This window comes from Tachyglossus aculeatus, chromosome 2, assembly GCF_015852505.1.
Source record: "Tachyglossus aculeatus isolate mTacAcu1 chromosome 2, mTacAcu1.pri, whole genome shotgun sequence".
NCBI lineage: Eukaryota > Metazoa > Chordata > Mammalia > Monotremata > Tachyglossidae > Tachyglossus > Tachyglossus aculeatus.
This window is the reverse complement of record NC_052067.1, coordinates 147,297,408-147,319,543: the sequence shown is the minus strand read 5'-3', so window position 1 is coordinate 147,319,543 and position 22,136 is coordinate 147,297,408.

The following is a 22,136-nucleotide window of genomic DNA, read 5'->3' as shown; positions in this document are numbered from 1 at the left end:
CCTTGTAACCTCCCCAGCGCTTAGAACGGTGCTTTGCACATAGTAAGCACTTAATAGTGTGGCTCAGTGGAAAGAACTCGGGCTTTGGAGTCAGAGGTCATGGGTTCGAATCCTGCTCCGCCACATGTCTGCTGTGTGACCTTGGGCAAGTCACTTCATTTCTCTGAGCCTCAGTTCCCTCATCTGGAAAATGGGGATTAAGACTGTGAGCCCCACGTGGGACAACTTGATCACCTTGTATTCCCCCCCAGCGCTTAGAACAGTGCTCTGCACATAGTAAGTGCTTAACAAATGCTATCATTATTATTATTATTAATAAATGCTATCATTATTATTTTTATTATTATTATTATTGAGTCCTCACTCTGTGCAGAGCTCTATACTAGGCTTTAGGGAGAATGCAATAGAATATAGAATCCATAGGTTAAGGAAATGCACACACCTGCCTTCAGGAAATATATTCAGAGTTCTTCACAAACACAGATGCCAATAATAATAATGATGACATTTATTAAGCGCTTACTATGTGCAAAGCACTGTTCTAAGCGCTGGAGTACTGTTCTAAGCGCTGGGAATGAAAACCAAGCAAAAATAATTGATTAAATCCTTGAATTTATTTCTATATATATTAATGTCTGACTCCCCATCAAGATTGAAAGCTCCTTGTGAGCAGGGATCGTGTGTACCAAATCTGTGATATTATACTCTCCCAAGTGTTTTTAGTACAGTGCTCTGAACACAGTAAATGCTCAATAAATACCACTGATTAACTGAATTAACTGCTGGCGAAAGTCTAAACACCATGCCAACCTCGTTCACTTCAAGTTTATCCTTTCCTGCCTTAACTCAGCCCTCTCTTCTGCCAGACAAAACTATTTCTCCTCCCTTATTGACACCCATGCCCATCACCCCCGCCAGCTCTTCCGTACATTCAACTCCCTTCTCAGGCCCCCGGTTCCTCCCCCTCCTCCTTCCCTCACCCCCAACGATCTGGCCTCCTACTTCATTAACAAAATTAAATCCATCAGGTCCGACCTCCCCAAAGTCTCTTCCCCCCTTTCTCCAACCCCCCGGCTCTCAACATTCTCTGCTACTCTCCCATCCTTCCCAGTGGTATCCTCAGAGGAACTCTCCTCCCTCCTCTCAAGTGCTACTCCGGCCACCTGTGCTTCTAACCCCATTCCCTCTCATCTTATGAAATCTCTCGCTCCATCCCTTCTCCCCTCCTTAACTTCCATCTTCAACCGCTCACTCTCCACTGGTTCCTTCCCCTCTGCCTTCAAACATGCCCATGTCTCTCCCATCCTAAAAAAAAACCCTCTCTTGACCCCACCTCACCTTCTAGTTATCGTCCCATATCCCTCCTACCATTCCTTTCCAAACTCCTTGAACGAGTTGTCTACACGCGCTGCCTAGAATTCCTCAACAACAACTCTCTCCTCGACCCCCTCCAGTCTGGCTTCCGTCCCCTTCATTCCACGGAAACTGCGCTCTCAAAGGTCACCAATGACCTCCTGCTTGCCAAATCCAACGGCTCATACTCTGTCCTAATCCTCCTCGACCTCTCAGCTGCCTTTGACACTGTGGACCACCCCCTTCTCCTCAACACGTTATCTGACCTTGGCTTCACAGACTCCGTCCTCTCCTGGTTCTCCTCTTATCTCTCCGGTCGTTCTTTCTCAGTCTCTTTTGCAGGCTCCTCCTCCCCCTCCCATCCTCTTACTGTGGGAGTTCCCCAAGGTTCAGTGCTTGGTCCCCTTCTGTTCTCAATCTACACTCACTCCCTTGGTGACCTCATTCGCTCCCACGGCTTCAACTATCACCTCTACGCTGATGACACCCAGATCTACATCTCTGCCCCTGCTCTCTCCCCCTCCCTCCAGGCTCGCATCTCCTCCTGCCTTCAGGACATCTCCATCTGGATGTCCGCCCGCCACCTAAAGCTCAACATGTCGAAGACTGAGCTCCTTGTCTTCCCTCCCAAACCTTGTCCTCTCCCTGACTTTCCCATCTCTGTTGACGGCACTACCATCCTTCCCGTCTCACAAGCCCGCAACCTTGGTGTCATCCTCGACTCCGCTCTCTCATTCACCCCTCACATCCAAGCCGTCACCAAAACCTGCCGGTCTCAGCTCCGCAACATTGCCAAGATCCGCTCTTTCCTCTCCATCCAAACCGCTACCCTGCTAATTCAAGCTCTCATCCTATCCCGTCTGGACTACTGCACTAGCCTTCTCTCTGATCTCCCATCCTCGTGTCTCTCTCCACTTCAATCCATACTTCATGCTGCTGCCCGGATTATCTTTGTCCAGAAACGCTCTGGACATATCACTCCCCTCCTCAAAAACCTCCAATGGCTACCGATCAATCTGCGCATCAGGCAGAAACTCCTCACCCTGGGCTTCAAGGCTCTCCATCACCTCGCCCCCTCCTACCTCACCTCCCTTCTCTCCTTCTACTGCCCAGCCCGCACCCTCCGCTCCTCCACCACTAATCTCCTCACTGTACCTCGCTCTCGCCTGTCCCGCCATCGACCCCCGGCCCACGTCATCCCCCGGGCCTGGAATGCCCTCCCTCTGCCCATCCGCCAAGCTAGCTCTCTTCCTCCCTTCAAGGCCCTGCTGAGAGCTCACCTCCTCCAGGAGGCCTTCCCAGATTGAGCCCCTTCTTTCCTCTCCCCCCTCGTCCCCCTCTCCATCCCCCCGCCTTACCGCCTTCCCCTCCCCACAGCACCTGTATATATGTATATATGGTTGTACATATTTATTACTCTGTTTATTTATTTATTTATTTATTTATTTTACTTGTACATTTCTATCCTACTTATTTTATTTTGTTGGTATGTTTGGTTCTGTTCTCTGTCTCCCCCTTTTGGACTGTGAGCCCACTATCGGGTAGGGACTGTCTCTATGTGATGCCAATTTGTACTTCCCAAGCGCTTAGTACAGTGCTCTGCACATAGTAAGCGCTCAATAAATACGATTGATTGATTGATTGAATTCACTTAAATTGTGGGCAGGTGGGCCAGTGCTAATTTTCATGGCTAAAACAGGCCTACATGTTTGAAAGGGAGTTTTAAGGCTCTCTGAGTAATAATAATAAAATTGTGGTATTCTTTAAGCACTTACTACCTGCCAGGCACTGCTCGAGTAGATACGAACTAATCAGAATGTATACAGTCCATGTCCCACGTGGAGCTCACAGTATGCATTCCCATTTTACAGATGAGGTAACTGAGGCACAGAGAAGTGAAGCAACTTACCCAAGGTCACACAACAGACAAGTGTTGGAGCTGGGATTAGAACCCAGATCCTTCCGACTCCCAAGATCCGGCAGGCCACGCAGCTTCTCTCTGAATTCTCAAATACCTCAACTATTCATCCTCAATCTCAATTCCTTTCAGGAATTCAAAGTATGTGTCGAACAGAATGAAAATAAACATCCTGCTTGAGGAGACAAGAGGAGAGAATTGCCAATAGAGGCCAGGAAATCTAACCATCAACAGTCATCTTCCTTAAAATGAAAAGCACAGCTCGTTAAGGCTGAAACCTTTCCTGCAGAAACACTGCTCCTGACAAAACAATAAATAAGAACAAACCACTTTATTCCAGGCTGGATCCACAACTAAACGACCGGCCTGAAGAGCAAAAATAAATCAACTATATGCTCCTGTTTTTCAGCTGATTACATATCTAACAGAAGCATTCCTGGAGGCCTAGACACTCTCTTAAGACCCCAACAGGGCAGATAGTTTGTTCAGAGAGAATTTCCTTTGACTTCCAAGCTGGGGCTCCTAGGACACACAGACAGAGAATTGATCAATCAATCAGAGAATTGATCAATCAATCAATCAATCAATCGTATTTATTGAGCGCTTACTGTGTGCAGAACACTGTACTAAGCGCTTGGGAAGTACAAGTTGGCAACATATAGATACAGTCCCTACCCAACAGTGATGAATATAAGGGACACAGAGGGAGGCTGAGAGCGGGAAACAGGAAAGGTCCATTTCTTCTGGTTGATGAGGAGTAGAAATCCAATGCACCTCAAATTCCCGATGTAAAAAAAAAAAAAATTGGCACCAGAAATTGGCACTTACTTTAAAAAATTGGCACCAGAATTGGCACTTACTTTAATGGAATGGATATTAAAGTAAGTAAGCCTGTGTGGTTGTTTCTGACAACAGTAGGTTTCAGAAGTAACCTCTGCGATGAGGTGAGCCATGTTGAAAAGAAACCTAAAAACCTAAGCTGTAGAACATGTGAGCAAACTGAACTCCTCAAGGAGTGCTGCCTTTGAAAAACATTTAGGTTCCCGATCGGGAATCAAATGCAACTTTATTTCTTATCGAGAAAAAGTGTGGCTAGGGGAGAGAACTCATGCCTCGGAGTCAGAGGACCTGGGTTCTAATCCCAGATCTGCCCCTTTAATAATAATAATAATAATAATGGCATTTATTAAGCGCTTACTATGTGCAAAGCACTGTTCTAAGCGCTGGGGGATACAAGGTAATCAGGTTGTCCCACGTGGGGCTCACAGTCTTCATCCCCATTTTACAGATGAGGTAACTGAGGCCCAGAGAAGTGAAGTGACTTGCCCAAAGTCACACAGCTGACGTGGCGGAGCCGGAATTTGAACACTTGACCTTGCCCTTTGACCTTGGGCAAGGTGCCTAACTTCTCTGGGCCTGTTACCTCATCTGTAAAATGGGGATTAGGACTGTGAGCCCCATGTGGAAGGACGTGCTTACTTTGTATCTACCTCAGAGCTTGGCACATATAAGCGCTTAACAAATACCATTATTATTACTATTACTATTATTATGTTGTGTGAACCTGGGCAAGTCACTTCACTTTTCTGTGCCTCAGTTGAGAAGCAGTGTGGCTCAGTGGAAAGAGCACGGGCTTGGGAGTCAGAGGTCATGAGTTCTAATCCTGGCTTTGCCACTTGTCAGCTGTGTAACTTTGGGCAAGTCACTTCACTTCTCTGAGCCTCAGTTCCCCCATCTGTAAAATGAGGATTAAGACTGTGAGCCCCACGTGGGACAACCTGATCACCTTGTGTCCTCCCCAGAGCTCAGCACAGTGCTTAACACATAGTAAGCGCTTAACAAATGCCATCATTCATTTTATTTATTTTCCCTCATTTGCAAAATGGGGATTCCAAACCTGTTCTCCCTACTACTTAGGCTGTGTGCCCCCTGTGGAGCCTGATGATCTTGTATATACCCTACCGCTTGGTACAGTGGCTGGCACATAGTAAGGACTTTACATCATCATCAATCGTATTTATTGAGCGCTTACTGTGTGCAGAGCACTGTACTAAGCGCTTGGGAAGTACAAGTTGGGAGGAAGTACAAGTTGGGAACAGATACCTCAGTTATGATGATGATGATGGTACTTGTTAAGCGCTTACTATGTGCCAAGCACTGTTCTAAGCGCTGGGGTAGATACAGGGTAATCAGGTTGTCCCACCTGGGGCTCACAGTTTTTATCCCCATTTTACAGATGAGGTAACTGAGGCACAGAGAAGTTAAGTGACTTGTCCAAAGTCATACAGCTGACAAGTGGTAGAGCCGGGATTAGAACCCACGACCTCTGACTCCCAAGCCTGTGCTCTTTCCACTGAGCCACACCGGTTCTCTAGCAAATTCCTCATGGTTCTCAGGATTCAGGCGCCAGCTGACTGCAGACCCAGCCACTTTGTCTTGTGCCATTTCTCAGAGGGAATAATAATAATAATAACAATAACAACGGTGGTATTTGTTAAACCCTTACTATGTGCCAAGCACTATTCTCAGAGCTGCGGTAGACACAAGGTAATCAGTTTGAACACTGTCTTAATCCCTATTTTCCAGATGGGGGAACTGAGGCACTGAGAAGTGAAATGACTGGCCCAAGGCTACACAGAAGACAAGTGGTGGAGCTGGGATTAGAACTGACGTCCTTTGACTCCCAAATCCAGGCTCTTGCCACTAGGCCAGGCTGCTTCTCCCAAGGGAAAGGAAGTGAACATCAACCGTGGGAACGCAGAGAGCCAACTGCTCAGGTCATTGGAATGGCAAGGAATTCTGCTACTGCATTGTTGTGTCATATTTTCCCAAGAGCCTAATTTAGTGTTCTGCACACAGTAAGCGCTCAGGATCCATCAGTCAATTATATTTATTGAGCACTATCTGTGTGCCGAGCATTGTACTAAGCATTTGGGGGAATACACTGCAACAGATTTGGAAGACAAGTTCCCTGTGCACCATGAGACTACAGTCTAGAGATGAGCTTACAGTCTAGAGACCCAGTTCTTCAGTGGCATTTCAAGAGGCCACAAAATGGTTTCTAACCCCACTCCTCACTGGGGCTTGGGAAGGTTTATTTTTGTGGAAGGAAAACTATATGGTCTCTGTGTTGTGTTTGAGCAGCTATGTCACATATTACTCTGTGACAGGTTAATCTCCTAACTTTTCTGTGCCTCGATGTTGCCAATTTGTACTTTCCAAGCGCTTAGTACAGTGCTCTGCACATAGTAAGCGCTCAATAAATACGATTGATGATGATGATGATGATTTCCTTATAATCAATCAATCGTATTTATTGAGCACTTACTGTGTGCAGAGCACTGTACTAAGCGCTTGGGAAGTACAAGTTGGCAACATATAGAGACAGTCCCTACCCAACAGTGGGCTCACAATCTAAAAGTAAATTTTCTAGAAGTAATTTTATAAGTAAAATGGGGATTAAATGCCCGTTCTCCGCAGTAATAATGACGATTGTGGTATCTGTTAAACGCTATGTGCCGGGTACTGTACTAAGCGCTGAGGTTGATACAAGGTTGAGAGGTTGAGAAGCAGCGTGGCTCAGTGGAAAGAGCACGGGCTTTGGAGTCAGAGGTCATGGGTTCGAATCCCACCTCCGCCACATGTCTGCTGTGTGACCTTGGGCAAGTCACTTAACTTCTCTGAGCCTCAGTTACCTCATCTGTAAAGTGGGGATTAAGACTGTGAACCCCACATGGGACAACCTGATCCCTTTGTATCCCCCCCAGTGCTTAGAACAGTGCTTTGCACATAGTAAGCGCTTAACAAATGCCAACATTATTATTATTATTACAAGCAAATCAGGTTGGACACAGTGCCTGTCCCACTTGGAGCTCTCAGTCTCAATCCCTCTTTTACATACAAAAAGGCAGTGTTCCTTTTTATCTAGGTGATTAAATCCCACTTAAAAGCAGGGCCAGGGGCAAGGGAGTGGCTTCATCTTGTCTTCAGCTACTTCTTTCAGAAGATCTGTAGGAGGAACAAAGGAAAGAAGAGGTGTTGTGAAGTGTTCACCTTGAGTTAATCAAGCCATCCAGAACACCTAGAGGTGATCAAACAGGCCTAGAGGTGAAATGGGAGGCACAGAAAGGTGACAATTGCCAGACTTTGACTTTGTGCTCTCACACTTACCTTCCTAGAGCATTGTGAGTCCAGTCCAACATCCCACCTCACTTAGACATCTGTAACTAGAAGATTGGAGGAGTGTGGGGAGAGAAAGCAGAGGAAGGTGAGTTAGGGCAGACATATCTCCCAACAAAAAACACTCTAGCCATGAGCTCAGACCTCTAGACTGTAAGCCCACTGTGGGCAGGGAACGTGTCTACCAACTCTGTTACACTATATTCTCCTAAGGACTTAATAATAATAATGATGGCATTTGTTAAGCACTTACTATGTGCAAAGCACAGTTCTAAACGTTAAGGGGGATACAGGGTGATCAGGTTGTCCCACGTGGGGCTCACAGTCTTAATCCCCATTTTACAGATGAGGTAACTGAGGCTCAGAGAAGTTAAGTGACTTGCCCAAGGTCACACAGCAGACATGTGGCAGAGTCAGGATTCGAACCATGACCTCTGATTCCCAAGCCCAGGCTCTTTCCACTGAGCCATGCTGCTTCTCTAGTACAGTGTTCTAGCACATAGTAAGCACTCAGTAAACATGATTGATTCTATCCGGACAGATGTAGCCCCTTTCCACCCATTGTGCAGTGAGGATGTCTGTGTGTCTGAGAGAAAGAGTTTGAATTTGGGTGTGTGGGAGTGTGCAGTGAGTCTGTATGTGAGGGTGGGTCTTCAAATATGTCATCTGATGTCCAAGATGTCACATGTCCAAGACTGAACTCCTTGTCTTCCCTCCCAAACCCTGCCCTCTCTCTGACTTTCCTATCTCTGTTGACGGCACTACCACCCTTCCCGTCTCACAAGCCCGCAACCTTGGTGTCATCCTCGACTCCGATCTCTCATTCACCCCTCACATCCAAGCCGTCACCAAAACCTGCCGGTCTCAGCTCCGCAACATTGCCAAGATCCGCCCTTTCCTCTCCATCCAAACCGCTACCCTGCTCGTTCAAGCTCTCATCCTATCCCGTCTGGACTACTGCAACGGCCTTCTCTCTGATCTCCCATCCTCGTGTCTCTCCCCACTTCAATCCATACTTCACGCCGCTGCCCGGATTGTCTTTGTCCAGAAACGCTCTGGACATGTTACTCCCCTCCTCAAAAATCTCCAGTGGCTCCCAATCAATCTGTGCATCAGGCAGAAACTCCTCAACCTGGGCTTCAAGGCTGTCCATCACCTCACCCTCGCCCCCTCCTACCTCACCTCCCTTCTCTCCTCCTATAGCCCAGCCCGCACCCTCCGCTCCTCCGCCGCTAATCTCCTCTCCATACCTCGTTCTCGCCTGTCCCGCCATCGACCCCCTGCCCACATCATCCCCCGGGCCTGGAATGCCCTCCCTCTGCCCATCCGCCAAGCTAGCTCTCTTCCTCCCTTCAAGGCCCTACTGAGAGCTCACCTCCTCCAGGAGGCCTTCCCAGACTGAGCCCCTTCCTTCCTCTCCCCCTCGTCATCCCCCCCCACCTTACCTCCTTCCCTTCCCCACAGCACCTGTATATATGTATATGTTTGTACATATTTATTACTCTATTTATTTATTTATTTTACTTGTATATATCTATTCTATTTATTTTATTTTGTTAGTATGTTTGGTTTTGTTCTCTGTCTCCCCCTTCTAGACTGTGAGCCCACTGTTGGGTAGGGACTTTCTCTATATGTTGCCAACTTGTACTTCCCAAGCGCTTAGTACAGTGCTCTGCACACAGTAAGCGCTCAATAAATACGATTGATTGATTGACCTAATTATGGGTGTTTGCTTCCTGCCTCACTCTCCTGCCATTTTCTCTCTTCTCCCCACTTTTCACCTCCAACTTCCTTTCCTTAACTTCACCATTAAATTCACTCCTTGGAAATTCTGCCTCTTCACCAATTATGGAATCCAAAAAATCCATGGATTTCAACAGTGTCTTGGAAGCAACATGGACTAGTAGATAAAGCACAGATCTGGGAGTCAGAAAGACCAGGGGTCGAATCCCGGCCCCTCCACTTGTCTCCTGTGTGACCTTGGGCAAGTCACTTCACTTCTCTGTGCCTCAGTTACCCATCTGTAAAATGGGGATGAAGACTGGGAGCCCCATTTGGAACAGCGACTATGTCCTCCCTAATTAGTTCCTATTTACCCAGAGCTTAGAATTCATTCATTCAGTCATATTTATTGAGCGCTTACTGTGTGTAGAGCACTGTACTAAGCGCTTGGGAAGTACAAGTTGGCAACATATCGAGTTGGTCCCTACCCAACAGTGGGCTCGCAATCTAGAAGGGGGAGACAGACAACAAAACAAAACATACTAACAAAATAAAATAAATAGAATAAATATGTACAAATAAAATAGAGTAATAAATATGTACAAACATATATACATATATACAGGTGCTGTGGGGAGGGGAAGGGGGTATGGCAGGGGGGATGTGGAGGGGGAGGAGGGGGAGGGAGATGGGGAGAGGGGGAGATGCACATCATTAAGAAAATAAATGGAATAGTAATTATGTACAAGTAAAATGAATAGAGTAATAAATCTGTACAAACATATACAGGTGCTGTGGGGAGGGGAAGGAGGTAGGGTTGGGGGGATGGGGAGGAGGAGAGGGAAAAGGGGGTTCAGTCTGGGAAGGCCTCCTGGAGGAGGTGAGCTCTCAGTAGGGCTTTGGAGGGAGGAAGAGAGCTAGCTTGGCGGATGTGTGGAGGGAGGGCATTCCAGGCCAGGGGAAGGATGTAGGCTGGGGGTCGACGGCGGGACAGCCCGCTGTTGGGTAGGGATCATCTCTATATGTTGCCAACTTGTACTTCCCAAGCGCTTAGTACAGTGTTCTGCACACAGTAAGCACTCAATAAATATGATTGAATGAATAAATGACGGGCAAGAACGAGGTACATCATCACCATCATCATCAATCGTATTTATTGAGCACTTACTATGTGCAGAGCACTGTACTAAGCGCTTGGGAAGTACAAATTGACAACACATAGAGACGGTCCCTATCCAACAGTGGGCTCACAGTCTAAAAGAGGTACAGTGAGGAGGTTAGCGGTGGCAGAGGAGCGGAGGGTGCGGGCTGGGCTGGAGAAGGAGAGAAGGGAGGTGAGGTAGGAGGGGGTGAGGGGATGGACAGCCTGGAAGCCGAGAGTGAGGAGTTTTTGCTTCATGCGAAGGTTGATAGGCAACACTGGAGATTTTTGAGGAGGGGAGTGACGTGCCCAGAGCACTTCCGTACAAAGATAATCTGGGCAACAGGGTGAAGTTTACATGAGTCCAGCCCCTGGCAGCTCCCACCTCCCCCATCCTGTGGCAACATCCCAGGTCAGTAATTTTCTTATAAAGTGGGGATTACATTCCTCAAGAACTTTACAGCGAAGCAGCATGGCTCAGTGGAAAGAGCCTGGGCTTTGGAGTCCGAGGTCATGGGTTCAAATCCTGGCTCCATCACTTGTCAGCTGTGTGACTTTGGGCAAGTCACTTAACTTCCCTCATCCGTAAAATGGGGATTAAAACTGTGAGTCCCCCGTGGGACAAACTGATCGCCTTGTATCTTCCCCAGTGCTTAGAACAGTGCTTTGCACACAGTAAGCGCTTAATACATGCCATCATTATCATTATTATTATTACACTTGGAAAACCTAAATTTGTTAAATGCTTTTTATATCCCAGGCACTGCTCTATACGCTGGGGTAGATGCAGGATAATCGGGTTGGACAAAGTCCCTGTCCCACACAGGGCTCACAGTCTTAATCCCCATTTTACAGATGAGGGAACTGAGGCACAGGAAAGTGAAGTGACTTGCCCAAGGTCACAGAGCAGAAGACTGATGGAGCTGGGATTAGAACCCAGGTCCTTCTGAATCTCAGATCTGTGCTCTATCCACTAGGCCATGCTGCTTCTCTAAAATTAATCAACTTCCGTGTCAGGGAATCAAACCCCTGTCTCCCGAGTGATAGGCGGGAATACTCACCACTACAACACTACGTAATACTGGCATTTACGTTTTAACAGACGTTAAATCGTCCCCCTCTCCATCCCCTCCATCTTACCTCCTTCCCTTCCCCACAGCACCTGTATATATGTACATATGTTTGTACATATTTATTACTCTATTTATTTATTTATTTATTTTACTTGTACATATTTATTCTATTTATTTTATTTTGTTAGTATGTTTGGTTTTGTTCTCTGTCTCCCCCTTTTAGACTATGAGCCCACTGTTGGGTAGGGACTGTCTCTATATGTTGCCAATTTGTACTTCCCAAGCGCTTAGTACAGTGCTCTGCACATAGTAAGCGCTCAATAAATGCGATTGATGATGATGATGATGGTGATGATGATCACCTCGCACTCCATCCAAGCGGATGCACATTGTCAGAAGAATGTTCCCTAATTCGGCAAATAGTCTTTGGCCCAAAACATGAAATTAAAACACACTTCATAGGAGAACTGACTGTTCTCCAGTTGGTCAGTTTGATCCTTGGGGGAAGCAATTTAACATTCTTGTTCTGTCACTGGTACCCCAATCCCCGAGGGGACTTAGTAAATATTAATGATGAAAAGGATGTTGTAGAGCCAGCAGAGCTCATCATTCTGTAATCGGAACCACGTTTGGCTGAAATTGTTAATATGTATTCAGATGGTAAATGGTCTGGCGGGAGATGACACCAACAGAGTAATTCACTGGAGCCCAAACTTTCCTGTGAACTTACCTATTGTCTCTGTCATTTCCGTGAACTGCACATAAATCAATCTTGGGAACTGACAAGAATGTGCAAATGGGAAACTGGGAAAATTGAAAAAAAAAAAAGAGTCATTGCCAACGGATTGCTGAGGATCAGCTTGTCCACGCTGAAGTGCTGGGTTGCTCTTTTACCGTGCGTTATTATTCATTCAATCGTATTTATTGAACACTTGCTTTAATAATAATAATAATGGCATTTATTAAGCACTTACTATGTGCAGAGCACTGTACTAAGCGCTTGGGAAGTACAAGTTGGCAACATATAGAGACGGTCCCTACCCAACAGTGGGCTCACAGTCTAGAAGGGGGAGACAGAGAACAAAACAAAACATATTAGCAAAATAAAATAAATAGAATAAGTCTGTAGAAATAAAATCAATAAATAATGGCCCATGTTTTGAAATTGAGAAGCAGTGTGGCCTAATGTATAGAGAATGGGGAAGCCAGAAGGACCTGGGCTGTTGTTACAGTTCTTGGTATTTGTTAAGAGTTTATTATGTATCAGACACTGTTCTGAGTGCTGGAGTAGATATGAGGTAATCAGGTTGGACATAGTCCCCGTCCCACATGGGGCTCACAGTCTTAATTGACATTTTTCAAATGAGAGAACTGAGGCACAGAGCTGTTGAATTAGTTGCCCAAGGGCACACAGCAGACAAATGATGGAGCTGGGGTTAGATTAGTTTCTGACTCCTAGACCAGTGTTCTATCCACTAGACCATATTGCTATCTGTACATAATAATAATAATAATAATAATGGCATTTTTTAAGTCCTTGCTATGTACAAAGCACTGTTCTAAGCGCTGGGGAGGATACAAGGTGATCAGGTTGTCCCACGGAGGACTCCCAGTCTTAATCCCCATTTTACAGATGAGGTAACTGAGGCCCGGAGAAGTGAAGTGACTTGCCCAAAGTCACACGGCAGACAAGTGGTGGAGCCAGAATTAGAACCCATGACCTCTGACTCCCCAACCTGTGCTCTTTCCACTGAGCCACGCCGCTTCTCCTATTTTATTATGTTCATTAAATGATTTTAATATCTGACTTCCCTTATGGATAGCAAGCTCCTTGTGAAAAGGGATTATTCATTCAATCATACTTATTGAGTGCTTACTGTGTGCAGAGCACTGTACTAAGCGCTTGGGACTCTGTGGTTTTGTAGTCTCCCCAGCACCTAGTCCAAAGCTTGGGAAACAGTAAGCCCTTAGTAAATATCATCGATTGATTGACAGATAAGCACAAGCTTGGGGGTAGCAGAAATCAATTAATCAATCTCTCTTCCTCCCTTTGAAGCCCTACTGAGAGCTCACCTCCTCCAGGAGGCCTTCCCACACTGAGCCCCCTCCTTCCTCTCCCCCTCCTCCCCCTCCGCATTCCCCCCGCCTTACCTCCTTCCCCCCCACAGCACCTGGATATATGTATGTATGTATTTATTACTCTATTTATTTATTTATTTTATTTGTACATATTTATTCTATTTATTTTATTTTGTTAATATGTTTTGTTTTGTTGTCTGTCTCTCCCTTCTAGACTGTGAGCCCGCTGTTGGGTAGGGACCGTCTCTATATGTTGCCAACTTGTACTTCCCAAGTGCTTAGTCCAGTGCTCTGCACACAGTAAGCGCTCAACAAATATGATTGATTGATTGATTGATTCCCAGACTAAGCCCCCCCTTTTCCTTAGCACCCCCTCCCCTTCCCATCTCCCCGACTCGCTCCCTTTCATCTACCTCCCCAACCCCGCAACACGTGTATATATGTACATATCTATAATTCTATTTATTTATATGAATGTCTGTTTACTTGTTTTGATGTGTGCATAAAGATCTATAATTCTATTTATTTATATTGATTCTATCGATGCCTGTTTACTCGTTTTGATGTCTGACTCCCCAATTCTAGACTGTAAGCCTGTTGTGGGTGGGGATTGTCTCTCTTTATTGCTGAATTGTACTTTCCCACTGCTTAATACAGTGCTCAGCGCTCAATAAATATGATTGAACGAGTGAATGAGTGGCTGAGCGGTAGCATGGCGTAATGGATAGAGCATTGTCCTGGGAGTCTGAAGGTCATAATAATAATGATGGTATTTATTAAGTGCTTACTATGTGCAAAGCACTTTTCTAAGGCTGGGGGGATACAAGGTAATCAAGTTGTCCCACAGGGGGCTTACAGTCTTAATCCCCATTTTCCAGATGAGGTAACTGAGGCACAGAGAAGTTAAGTGACTTGCCCAAAGTCACACAGCTGACAATCGGCAGAGCTGGGATTTGAACCCCTGACCTCTGACTCCAAAGCCCGGGCTCTTTCCACTGAGCCACGCTGCTTCCCATGAGTACTAATCCCAGCTCTGCCTTTTTTGGGATGTGTGGCCTTGGTCAAGTCACTGAACTTCTCTTAGCCTCAGTTACCTCATCTCTAAAATGGGGATTAGGAGTGTGAGCCCCACGTGGGACATAAACCGTGTCCAATCTGATGTGCTTCTATCCATCCCAGGGCTTAGTACAGTGCCTGTTTCATAGTAAGCGCTTCACAAATACCATAATTAATTCATTCAGAATTTTCTAGAAAACCAGAAACCTTGTTTTTATTTCATAAATCACTTATTTAAATATTTATATTAATATTTGTCTCCCCCTCTAGACCGTAAGCTCACTGTGGGCAGAGAACACGTCCACCAACTCTGTTGCACTGTACTCGTCCAAGCACTTGGTACAGTCAGTCGTATTTATTGAGTGCTGACTGTGTGCACAGCACTGTACTGAAGCACTTGGGAGAGTACAATATAACAATAAACAGACACATTCCCTGCCCTCAACGAACTTACATTCCTCTGCATACAGCCGGCACTCAGTAAATACTACTGACGATGATTTCATCCTTTCCATTTGCTTGAGGGGAGTCATTTTGGTGCCAATATTCCTTGAAAAATACACTTCTCCGTGGGGCTCTGCCCCATTTGTGGGTTTTTTGTTGCTAGAATAGGCCCAGTGGCAAATGCCTTTTAAAGCTTTTCCTGAGAGCAATCCGATTATGGCCTCCTTGCCGCTTATCGAGTTGCATTTTGGATCGAAGAAGATACCTCTGATGGTGAAATTGACCTATGAGTATGGGTGTGGCTGAAAAGGCCAAGGAAGGATCCACAGTCCCAGCCACACTGGACACACAAAATGGCTGCCCCTTACTAATAATAATGATGGCATTTATTAAGCGCTTACTGTGTGCAAAGCACATGGGGGTCACAGTCTTCATCCCCATTTTACAGATGTGGGAACTGAGGCACAGAGAAGTGAAGTGACTTGCCCAAAGTCACACAGCTGACAAGTGGAGGAGTTGGGATTTGAACCCATGATCTCTAACTCCAAAGCCCGGGCTCTTTCCGCTACTTTGGTGGCTCATCACAGAGATGGAAGCCCAGTAGATAGAGCATGGGCCTGGGACTCAAGCAAAAACTCCTCACCCTGGGCTTCAAGGCTTTCCATCACCTCACCCCCTCCTGTCTCAACTCCCTTCTCTCCTTCTCCAGCCCAGCCCGCACCCTCTGCTCCTCTGCCACTAACCTCCTCACCGGGCCTCATTCTCGCCCGTCCCGCCGTCGACCTTTTAGACTGTGAGCCCACTGTTGGGTAGGGACTGTCTCTATATGTTGCCAACTTGTACTTCCCAAGCACTGGTACAGTGCTCTGCACACAGTAAGCGCTCAATAAATACGGTTGATTGATTGATTGATTGATTGAACTCTGGCCCACGTCCTACCCTTGGCCTGGAATGCCCTCCCTCCACACCTCTGCCAAGCTAATTTTCTAGTATGTTTGGTTTTGTTCTCTGTCTCCCCCTTCTAGACTGTGAGCCCACTGTTGGGTAGGGAGTGTCTCTATTTGTTGCCAACTTGTACTTCCCAAGCTCTTAGTACAGTGCTCTACACACAGTAAGCGCTCAATAAATACGATTGATTGATTGATTCAAAGCCCTACTAAGAGCTCACTTCCTCCAAGAGGCCTTCCCAGACTGAGCCCCCTTTTTCCTCTCTTCCTCCCCATTCCCCCAACCCTACCTCCTTCCCTTCCCCACAGCACCTATATATATGTTTGCACAGATTTATTACTCTATTTATTTTACTTGTACATATTTACTATTCTATTTATTTTGTTAATGATAATAATAATAATAAATAATAATAATAATTGGCATTTGTTAAGCGCTTACTATGTGCAAAGCACTGTTCTAAGCACTGGGGAGGATACCGGGTGATCAGGTTGTCCCACGTGGGGCTCACAGTCTTAATCCCCATTTTACAGATGAGGTAACTGAGGCCCAGAGAAGTTAAGTGACTTGCCCAAGATCACACAGCAGACATGTGGCAGAGTGGGATTCGAACCCATGACCTCTGACTCCAAAGCCCGGGCTCTTTCCACTGAGCCGATGTGCATTTAGCTTTAATTCTATTTGTTCTGAAGACTTGACACCTGTCCCCATATTTTGTTTTGTTATCTGTCTCCCCCTTCTAGACTGTGAGCCCATTGTTGGGTAGGGACTGTCTCTATATGTTGCCAACTTGTACTTCCCAAGCGCTTAGTACAGTTCTGCACACAGTAAGCGCTCAATAAATATGACTGAATGAATGAATGAGTCAGAAGGACCTGGGTTCTAATCCCAGCTCTGCCACCTGTCTGCTGTATTTGACCTTGGGCAAATCACTTCACTTCTCTGTGCCTCAGGTACCCCATCTGTAAAATGAGGAGTAAGACTGTGAGTCCAGTAATTAGCTCAGTGCCTGGCACATAGTAAACACTTAACAAATACTACGATTGAATGAATGAATGAATGAAATACTACAGTTGTTGTTATTATAATCTAGCAAGTACTTAATACTGTGCTCTGAACATGGTAAACACTCAATATATATGATGGATTGATTAGCTGGGCATCAGCCATCACCCCTACAGCAATCGCAGCTCCACCACTTGTCAGCTGTGTGACCTTAGGCAAGCCACTTAACTTCTCTGTGCCTCAGTTACCTCATCTGTAAAATGGGAAGACCGTGAGCCCCACATGGGACAAGGGGATTACCATGTATCTACCCCAGTGCTTAGAACAGTGCTTGGCCCATACTAAGTGCTTAACAAATACCATCATCATTTTTATTTTTAGAAAGATTTTTCCCCTTTTCCTTTCTGCATTATGAACTTGTTTTTTTCTCCCCAATGCGACTTGTTCAAGTCACCAGTGTAGATAAGCAGACTCTGAGAGAAAGACAACACGTGACTTGCCCAAGTACTTTGCAGGTAAATAAATTCTTAGAGTTGTCAATTGTATTTAAAGAAGACACCTCTGGCAGACAAGTTCACCTATGAGTGTAGGTGACTGGCAAGGATTGTCCTTCCTTGTGCTGTGTTTAATTTTGTAGCACCTGACACTGTTTTTTCTTTTCCCTCCTCATCTCTCTTTCCGATAGAAGCTTTTGCTCAAAGAGAGCCACTCCCTTCGATGGCAAGTAGACTGTAAGCTTGTTGGGGGCAGGGAATGTGTCTGTATGTTGTTGCACTGTTTTCTCCCAAGTGCTTAGTACAGTGCTCTGCACACTGTAAACGCTCAGTAAATACGATTGAATTGAACTGAATTGAATTGAAAGGCAGGTCCGTCTTCAGCAAATGGCTCCATTTTTCAGCCAGGATACAATATCGGATGAGGCTTTGTTTAAATATGTCCTTAAAACGTTTCAGCCAGTCTGTCAGTCAACTAATTGTAAAAGGAAGAGAACCCAATCAATCAATAGTGTTTCTTAGCTCCTACTGTATGCAGAGCACTGAACAAAACGCTTGGGTGAGCACAGCGCGTTATTTCTGCACTCAAGAACTCACTACCTAGTGGGGGAAGACAGACACTGAAGTAAACTGCAGAGAGGACGAATAGGGAAAGAGACTTCATATGAGTTAGACCTTCAGTAATCGGGCAGACAGGAGATGAACAGGAATATTAGGAGAACACTCAATCAGTTAGGTGGTGAGTAAGCATGCGAATGGCAGTTGGAGGGATAGGAACTGAGCGAGATGAAGCCAATTCCATTTGATCCTGAGTACACTCCTGGGCGCAGAGCTGTCACTTTGGGAGGAGCATCCATTACTCCAGACTATCTGGGGACTGTTTCTTGCCTACTTATAAAGACGCGCACACAACCCTGTCCTTTCCATTTCACTGAATCAACATTCATCCTCCTTCAAAGTCACAGAATCCCGGCTCCTGGTCAGCGTTAAGCAAAGCGTACCGATGTTCCTGGGCCCAAGGAGTCACAGACCCCGAGGGGACACTGTGGTCATTTCTCACTGTAATTGAATCCTTGGGAAACTGCCCAGCTCTTGTCTGTCCTCACAGCTTTTTGTTGGCTCACAACTTGCTGAACAATTAGATCCGTGATAATAATTGCTTTGTTGATACTTTAAGACCCAAAGGAAATGAAATGACCACATTTCCAGTTGCCCATTACAATAATGCACTCATTTGGTTGTTATTAGAGAAGAGACCAGGAAGCACAAAGGAGACCTTGCTAATGAAAGTAGATATTTTATCTTTGTGCTTTGATGTCTTTTGAAAGAAGCTCTAGAGACCAAAGTGTGTTTGTACCCAAATGATCTCTGCTGTAATAACAGCTATAAATTTCATTTTCATATTTCAATTCATAAATTATTCCCTTCTGCGCCATTACAGTTAACTCATCTCACCCCAGTCTGTCTCTACCTATTGCCCTCCTTACCTTTCCTCTGGCATTCCTTCCTGATCTTTGGCCTAAATTAATCAATTAATCAATCATTCAATCAATCAGACTTACTAAGTGTTTTTTGTATGTAGAACACTACACTAAGTACTTGGAAGAGTACACTCTAGCAGAGTTAGTAGACACATTCCTTTACAACAAGGAGCTTACAGTCTAGCAGGGGAGACAGACATTAATATAAATTAATAAACTGTGGATATGTACCCAAGTGCTATGGGATTGAGGGTGGGGTGAATAAAGGGTGAGAATCCCAGTGCCAGGGTGATGAAGAAGAGAATGGAAGAAGAGGAAATGAGGGCTCAATTGGAGAAGGCCTTTCAGAGGACGTGAGATTTCAATTAGGCTTTGAAGATGGGGAGAGTGATTATGTCGGATATTCATTCATTCAATCAGTAGTAATTATTGGGCACTTACTGTGTGCAGAGCACACTTGGAAAATACAATATGGCAACAGATTGTACCCAACAACGGGCTCACAGTCTAGAAGGAGGAGATGGACAACAAAACAAAATAAGTATACAGGCATCAATAGCATCAAAATAGGATATGAAGTGGAAGGGCATTCCAGGCTAGAGTCAGGATGTGGGTGAGAGGCCAGCAGCAAAATAGATGAAATCTAGGTACAGTGATTGGCTTGGCATTAAGAGGAGTGGAGTGGATGGGCTGGGGTGTAGTAGGAGAGAAGTGAGGTGATGTAGGAGGGGGCAAGGTATTAAATGTTTTAAAGCCGATGGTAAGGAGTTTCTATTTGATGTAGAGTTGGATGGACACATGCTGGATGTGGATGTGTCCATCCACACATGCTGGAGGTTCTTGCAGAGTTGGGAAATGAACTGAATGGTTTTGTAGAAAAATGATCTGGGCTGCAGAGTAAAGTATGGACTGAAGTAGGGAGGGACAGGAGGCAGGGAGGTCAGCAAGGAGGATGATGTAGCTCTCAAGGCAGGATAGGATAAGTGCTTGGATTAATGTGGTAGTAGCTTGGTTGGAGAGGGAAGGGTGGATTTTAGTTTTGTTGTGAACATTAACCTGACAGGATTTGGTGACAGGTGAGCCCGTTGTTGGGTAGGGACCATCTCTATATGTTGCCTCTTTGTACTTCCCAAGCACTTAGTACAGTGCTCTGCACACAGTAAGTGCTCAATAAATATGATTGAATGAATGAATATGTGGTTGTTAAGAGTAACATGAAGATTAGGGGCTTTTGAGACTGGAAGGATGGTGGGGCTTTCAACAAGGATGGAAAGTCAAATGGAAGAGAGAGTTTAGGTGGGAAGATGAAGACCTCTGTTTTGGACATGTTAAGTTTGAGGTGTCACCAGTTCATCCAAGTAAAGATGAATGTCCTGAAGGCTAGAGGAAATACGAAACTGCAGAAATGGAGAGAGATCAGGACTGCAGATGAACATTTGAGAAGCATCCACAGAGATGATGATGATGGCATTTATTAAGCACTTACTATGTGCAAAGCACTGTTCTAAATGCTAGGGGAGATACAAGGTGATCAGGTTGTCCCACATGGGGCTCACAGTCTTCATCCCCATTTTACAGTTGAGGTAACTGAGACACAGAGAAGTTAAGTGACTTGCCCAAAGTCACACAGCTGACATTGGTGGAGCTGGGATTTGACCTCTGACTACAAAGCCCGGGCTCTTTCCACTGAGCCACGCTGCTTCTCTGGTAGTTGAAGCCATGAGTGTGAATTAGTTTTCCATGGGAGTGGTTGTAGATAGAAAAGAAGGGGACCCAGAACTTAGCTTTGAGAGAGTTCCACAGTTACGGGGTGGGAGGAAAAAGAAGAGCCCATGAAAGAGACTGAGAATGAACAGCCAGAAAGATAGGGGGAGAACCAAGAGAAGGCAGAGTTGGTGAAACCAGTGATGGATAATGTTTCCAGAAAGGAGAGGTTGACAGTTTCTAAGGCAGCTGAGAGGTTGCAGAGGATAAGGATGGAGTAGAGGCTATTGGATTTGGCAAGATGGACATCTTTGATGACCTTTAAGAAGGGAGTTCCAGGGAGCAAAGGGGGTGGAAGCCAGATTGGAAGCCAGGTGGTTTCAATTTACTCAATAAAGTGTGTGGCCACATCATTAGGGGCAAGAAGTGGAGGGTTTGAGGAGGAAATTAAAGGTCTGAAGCAAGTGGCCAGCACAGTGGGCATGAGAGTCAAGAGGAGAGAGAAATAATGTTGCCAGGCAGAGGAGAGGGCCGAGTTAAAACAGGTAAGGATTAATTTGAGATGGACAGGGTTGGCCTGATATCTGGATTTGGGCCACCAATTCTATATGGCTCATGCACAGAAGCAAACGACATGGACTGTGGACTAGTGGTACAAAATTGGCAAAAGGATAGAGGATGGAGTGAGTTTTGTTCAGTAGAGTGTGTTGAGGACATCGATTTGGTCATCAAAGAAAGGAAGTTTTGTTATGGAGTGTGAGAGATGACGATTGGAGAAAACAGGCTGGGGTCAAAAGATCAGAGGTCTCTGGTGGGGCAGGAGAGATTTGTGAGGAAGGAATATTTGGAAGAGAAGATCCACTGATGATAACTGACTATCCCACTGTTAATGATATCAAGGGGTGGGTAGTCTTGGCATTAGGGAGTTATTTTGGGAGTATTCTTTTTCTCTCTCCCTCTGCCAATTCTTCTGCTCAGATTTTGCCCGCCCTGGAAGTAAAGGACAGTCAGTCAGCTTTCTTGGCATCCCGACTTTTAAAATTCTCAGGGACCATTATTATTGCCACCGACTGTTCATCCCTCTCCAGGCTGAAGAGATAGCTGATAATAATAACTGTGGTTCTCGTTAAGTGATTACTTTGTGCCAAACACTGGACTAAGAATGGGGGAGGATAGAAGATAATCAGGTTGGGCAAAGTCCCTGTCTCACAGAAAGTTTAGGGAGTAGTTAGAGCAGATAGTCCCAATTTTACAGCTGAGGTAATTTAGGCATAGAGAAATGAAGTGGCTTACCCAAAGTCACATAGCAGACGAGTGCCAGAGGCAGGGATTAGAACCCAGGTCCTTTTGACTCTCAGGCCCGTGCTCTATCCACTAGGCCATGCTGCTTTCTCTGGGATCTCTTCCATCCAGGAGGTTACAGTCTAGCAGCACATGATTTCTTTTTCATATTCTTCCTGGATCCAGAACATTTTTCATTACTCTTTCTTTTGATTTCTTTCCATTTGACTGTGAGAGGAATGAATCTTTTTTACTGAC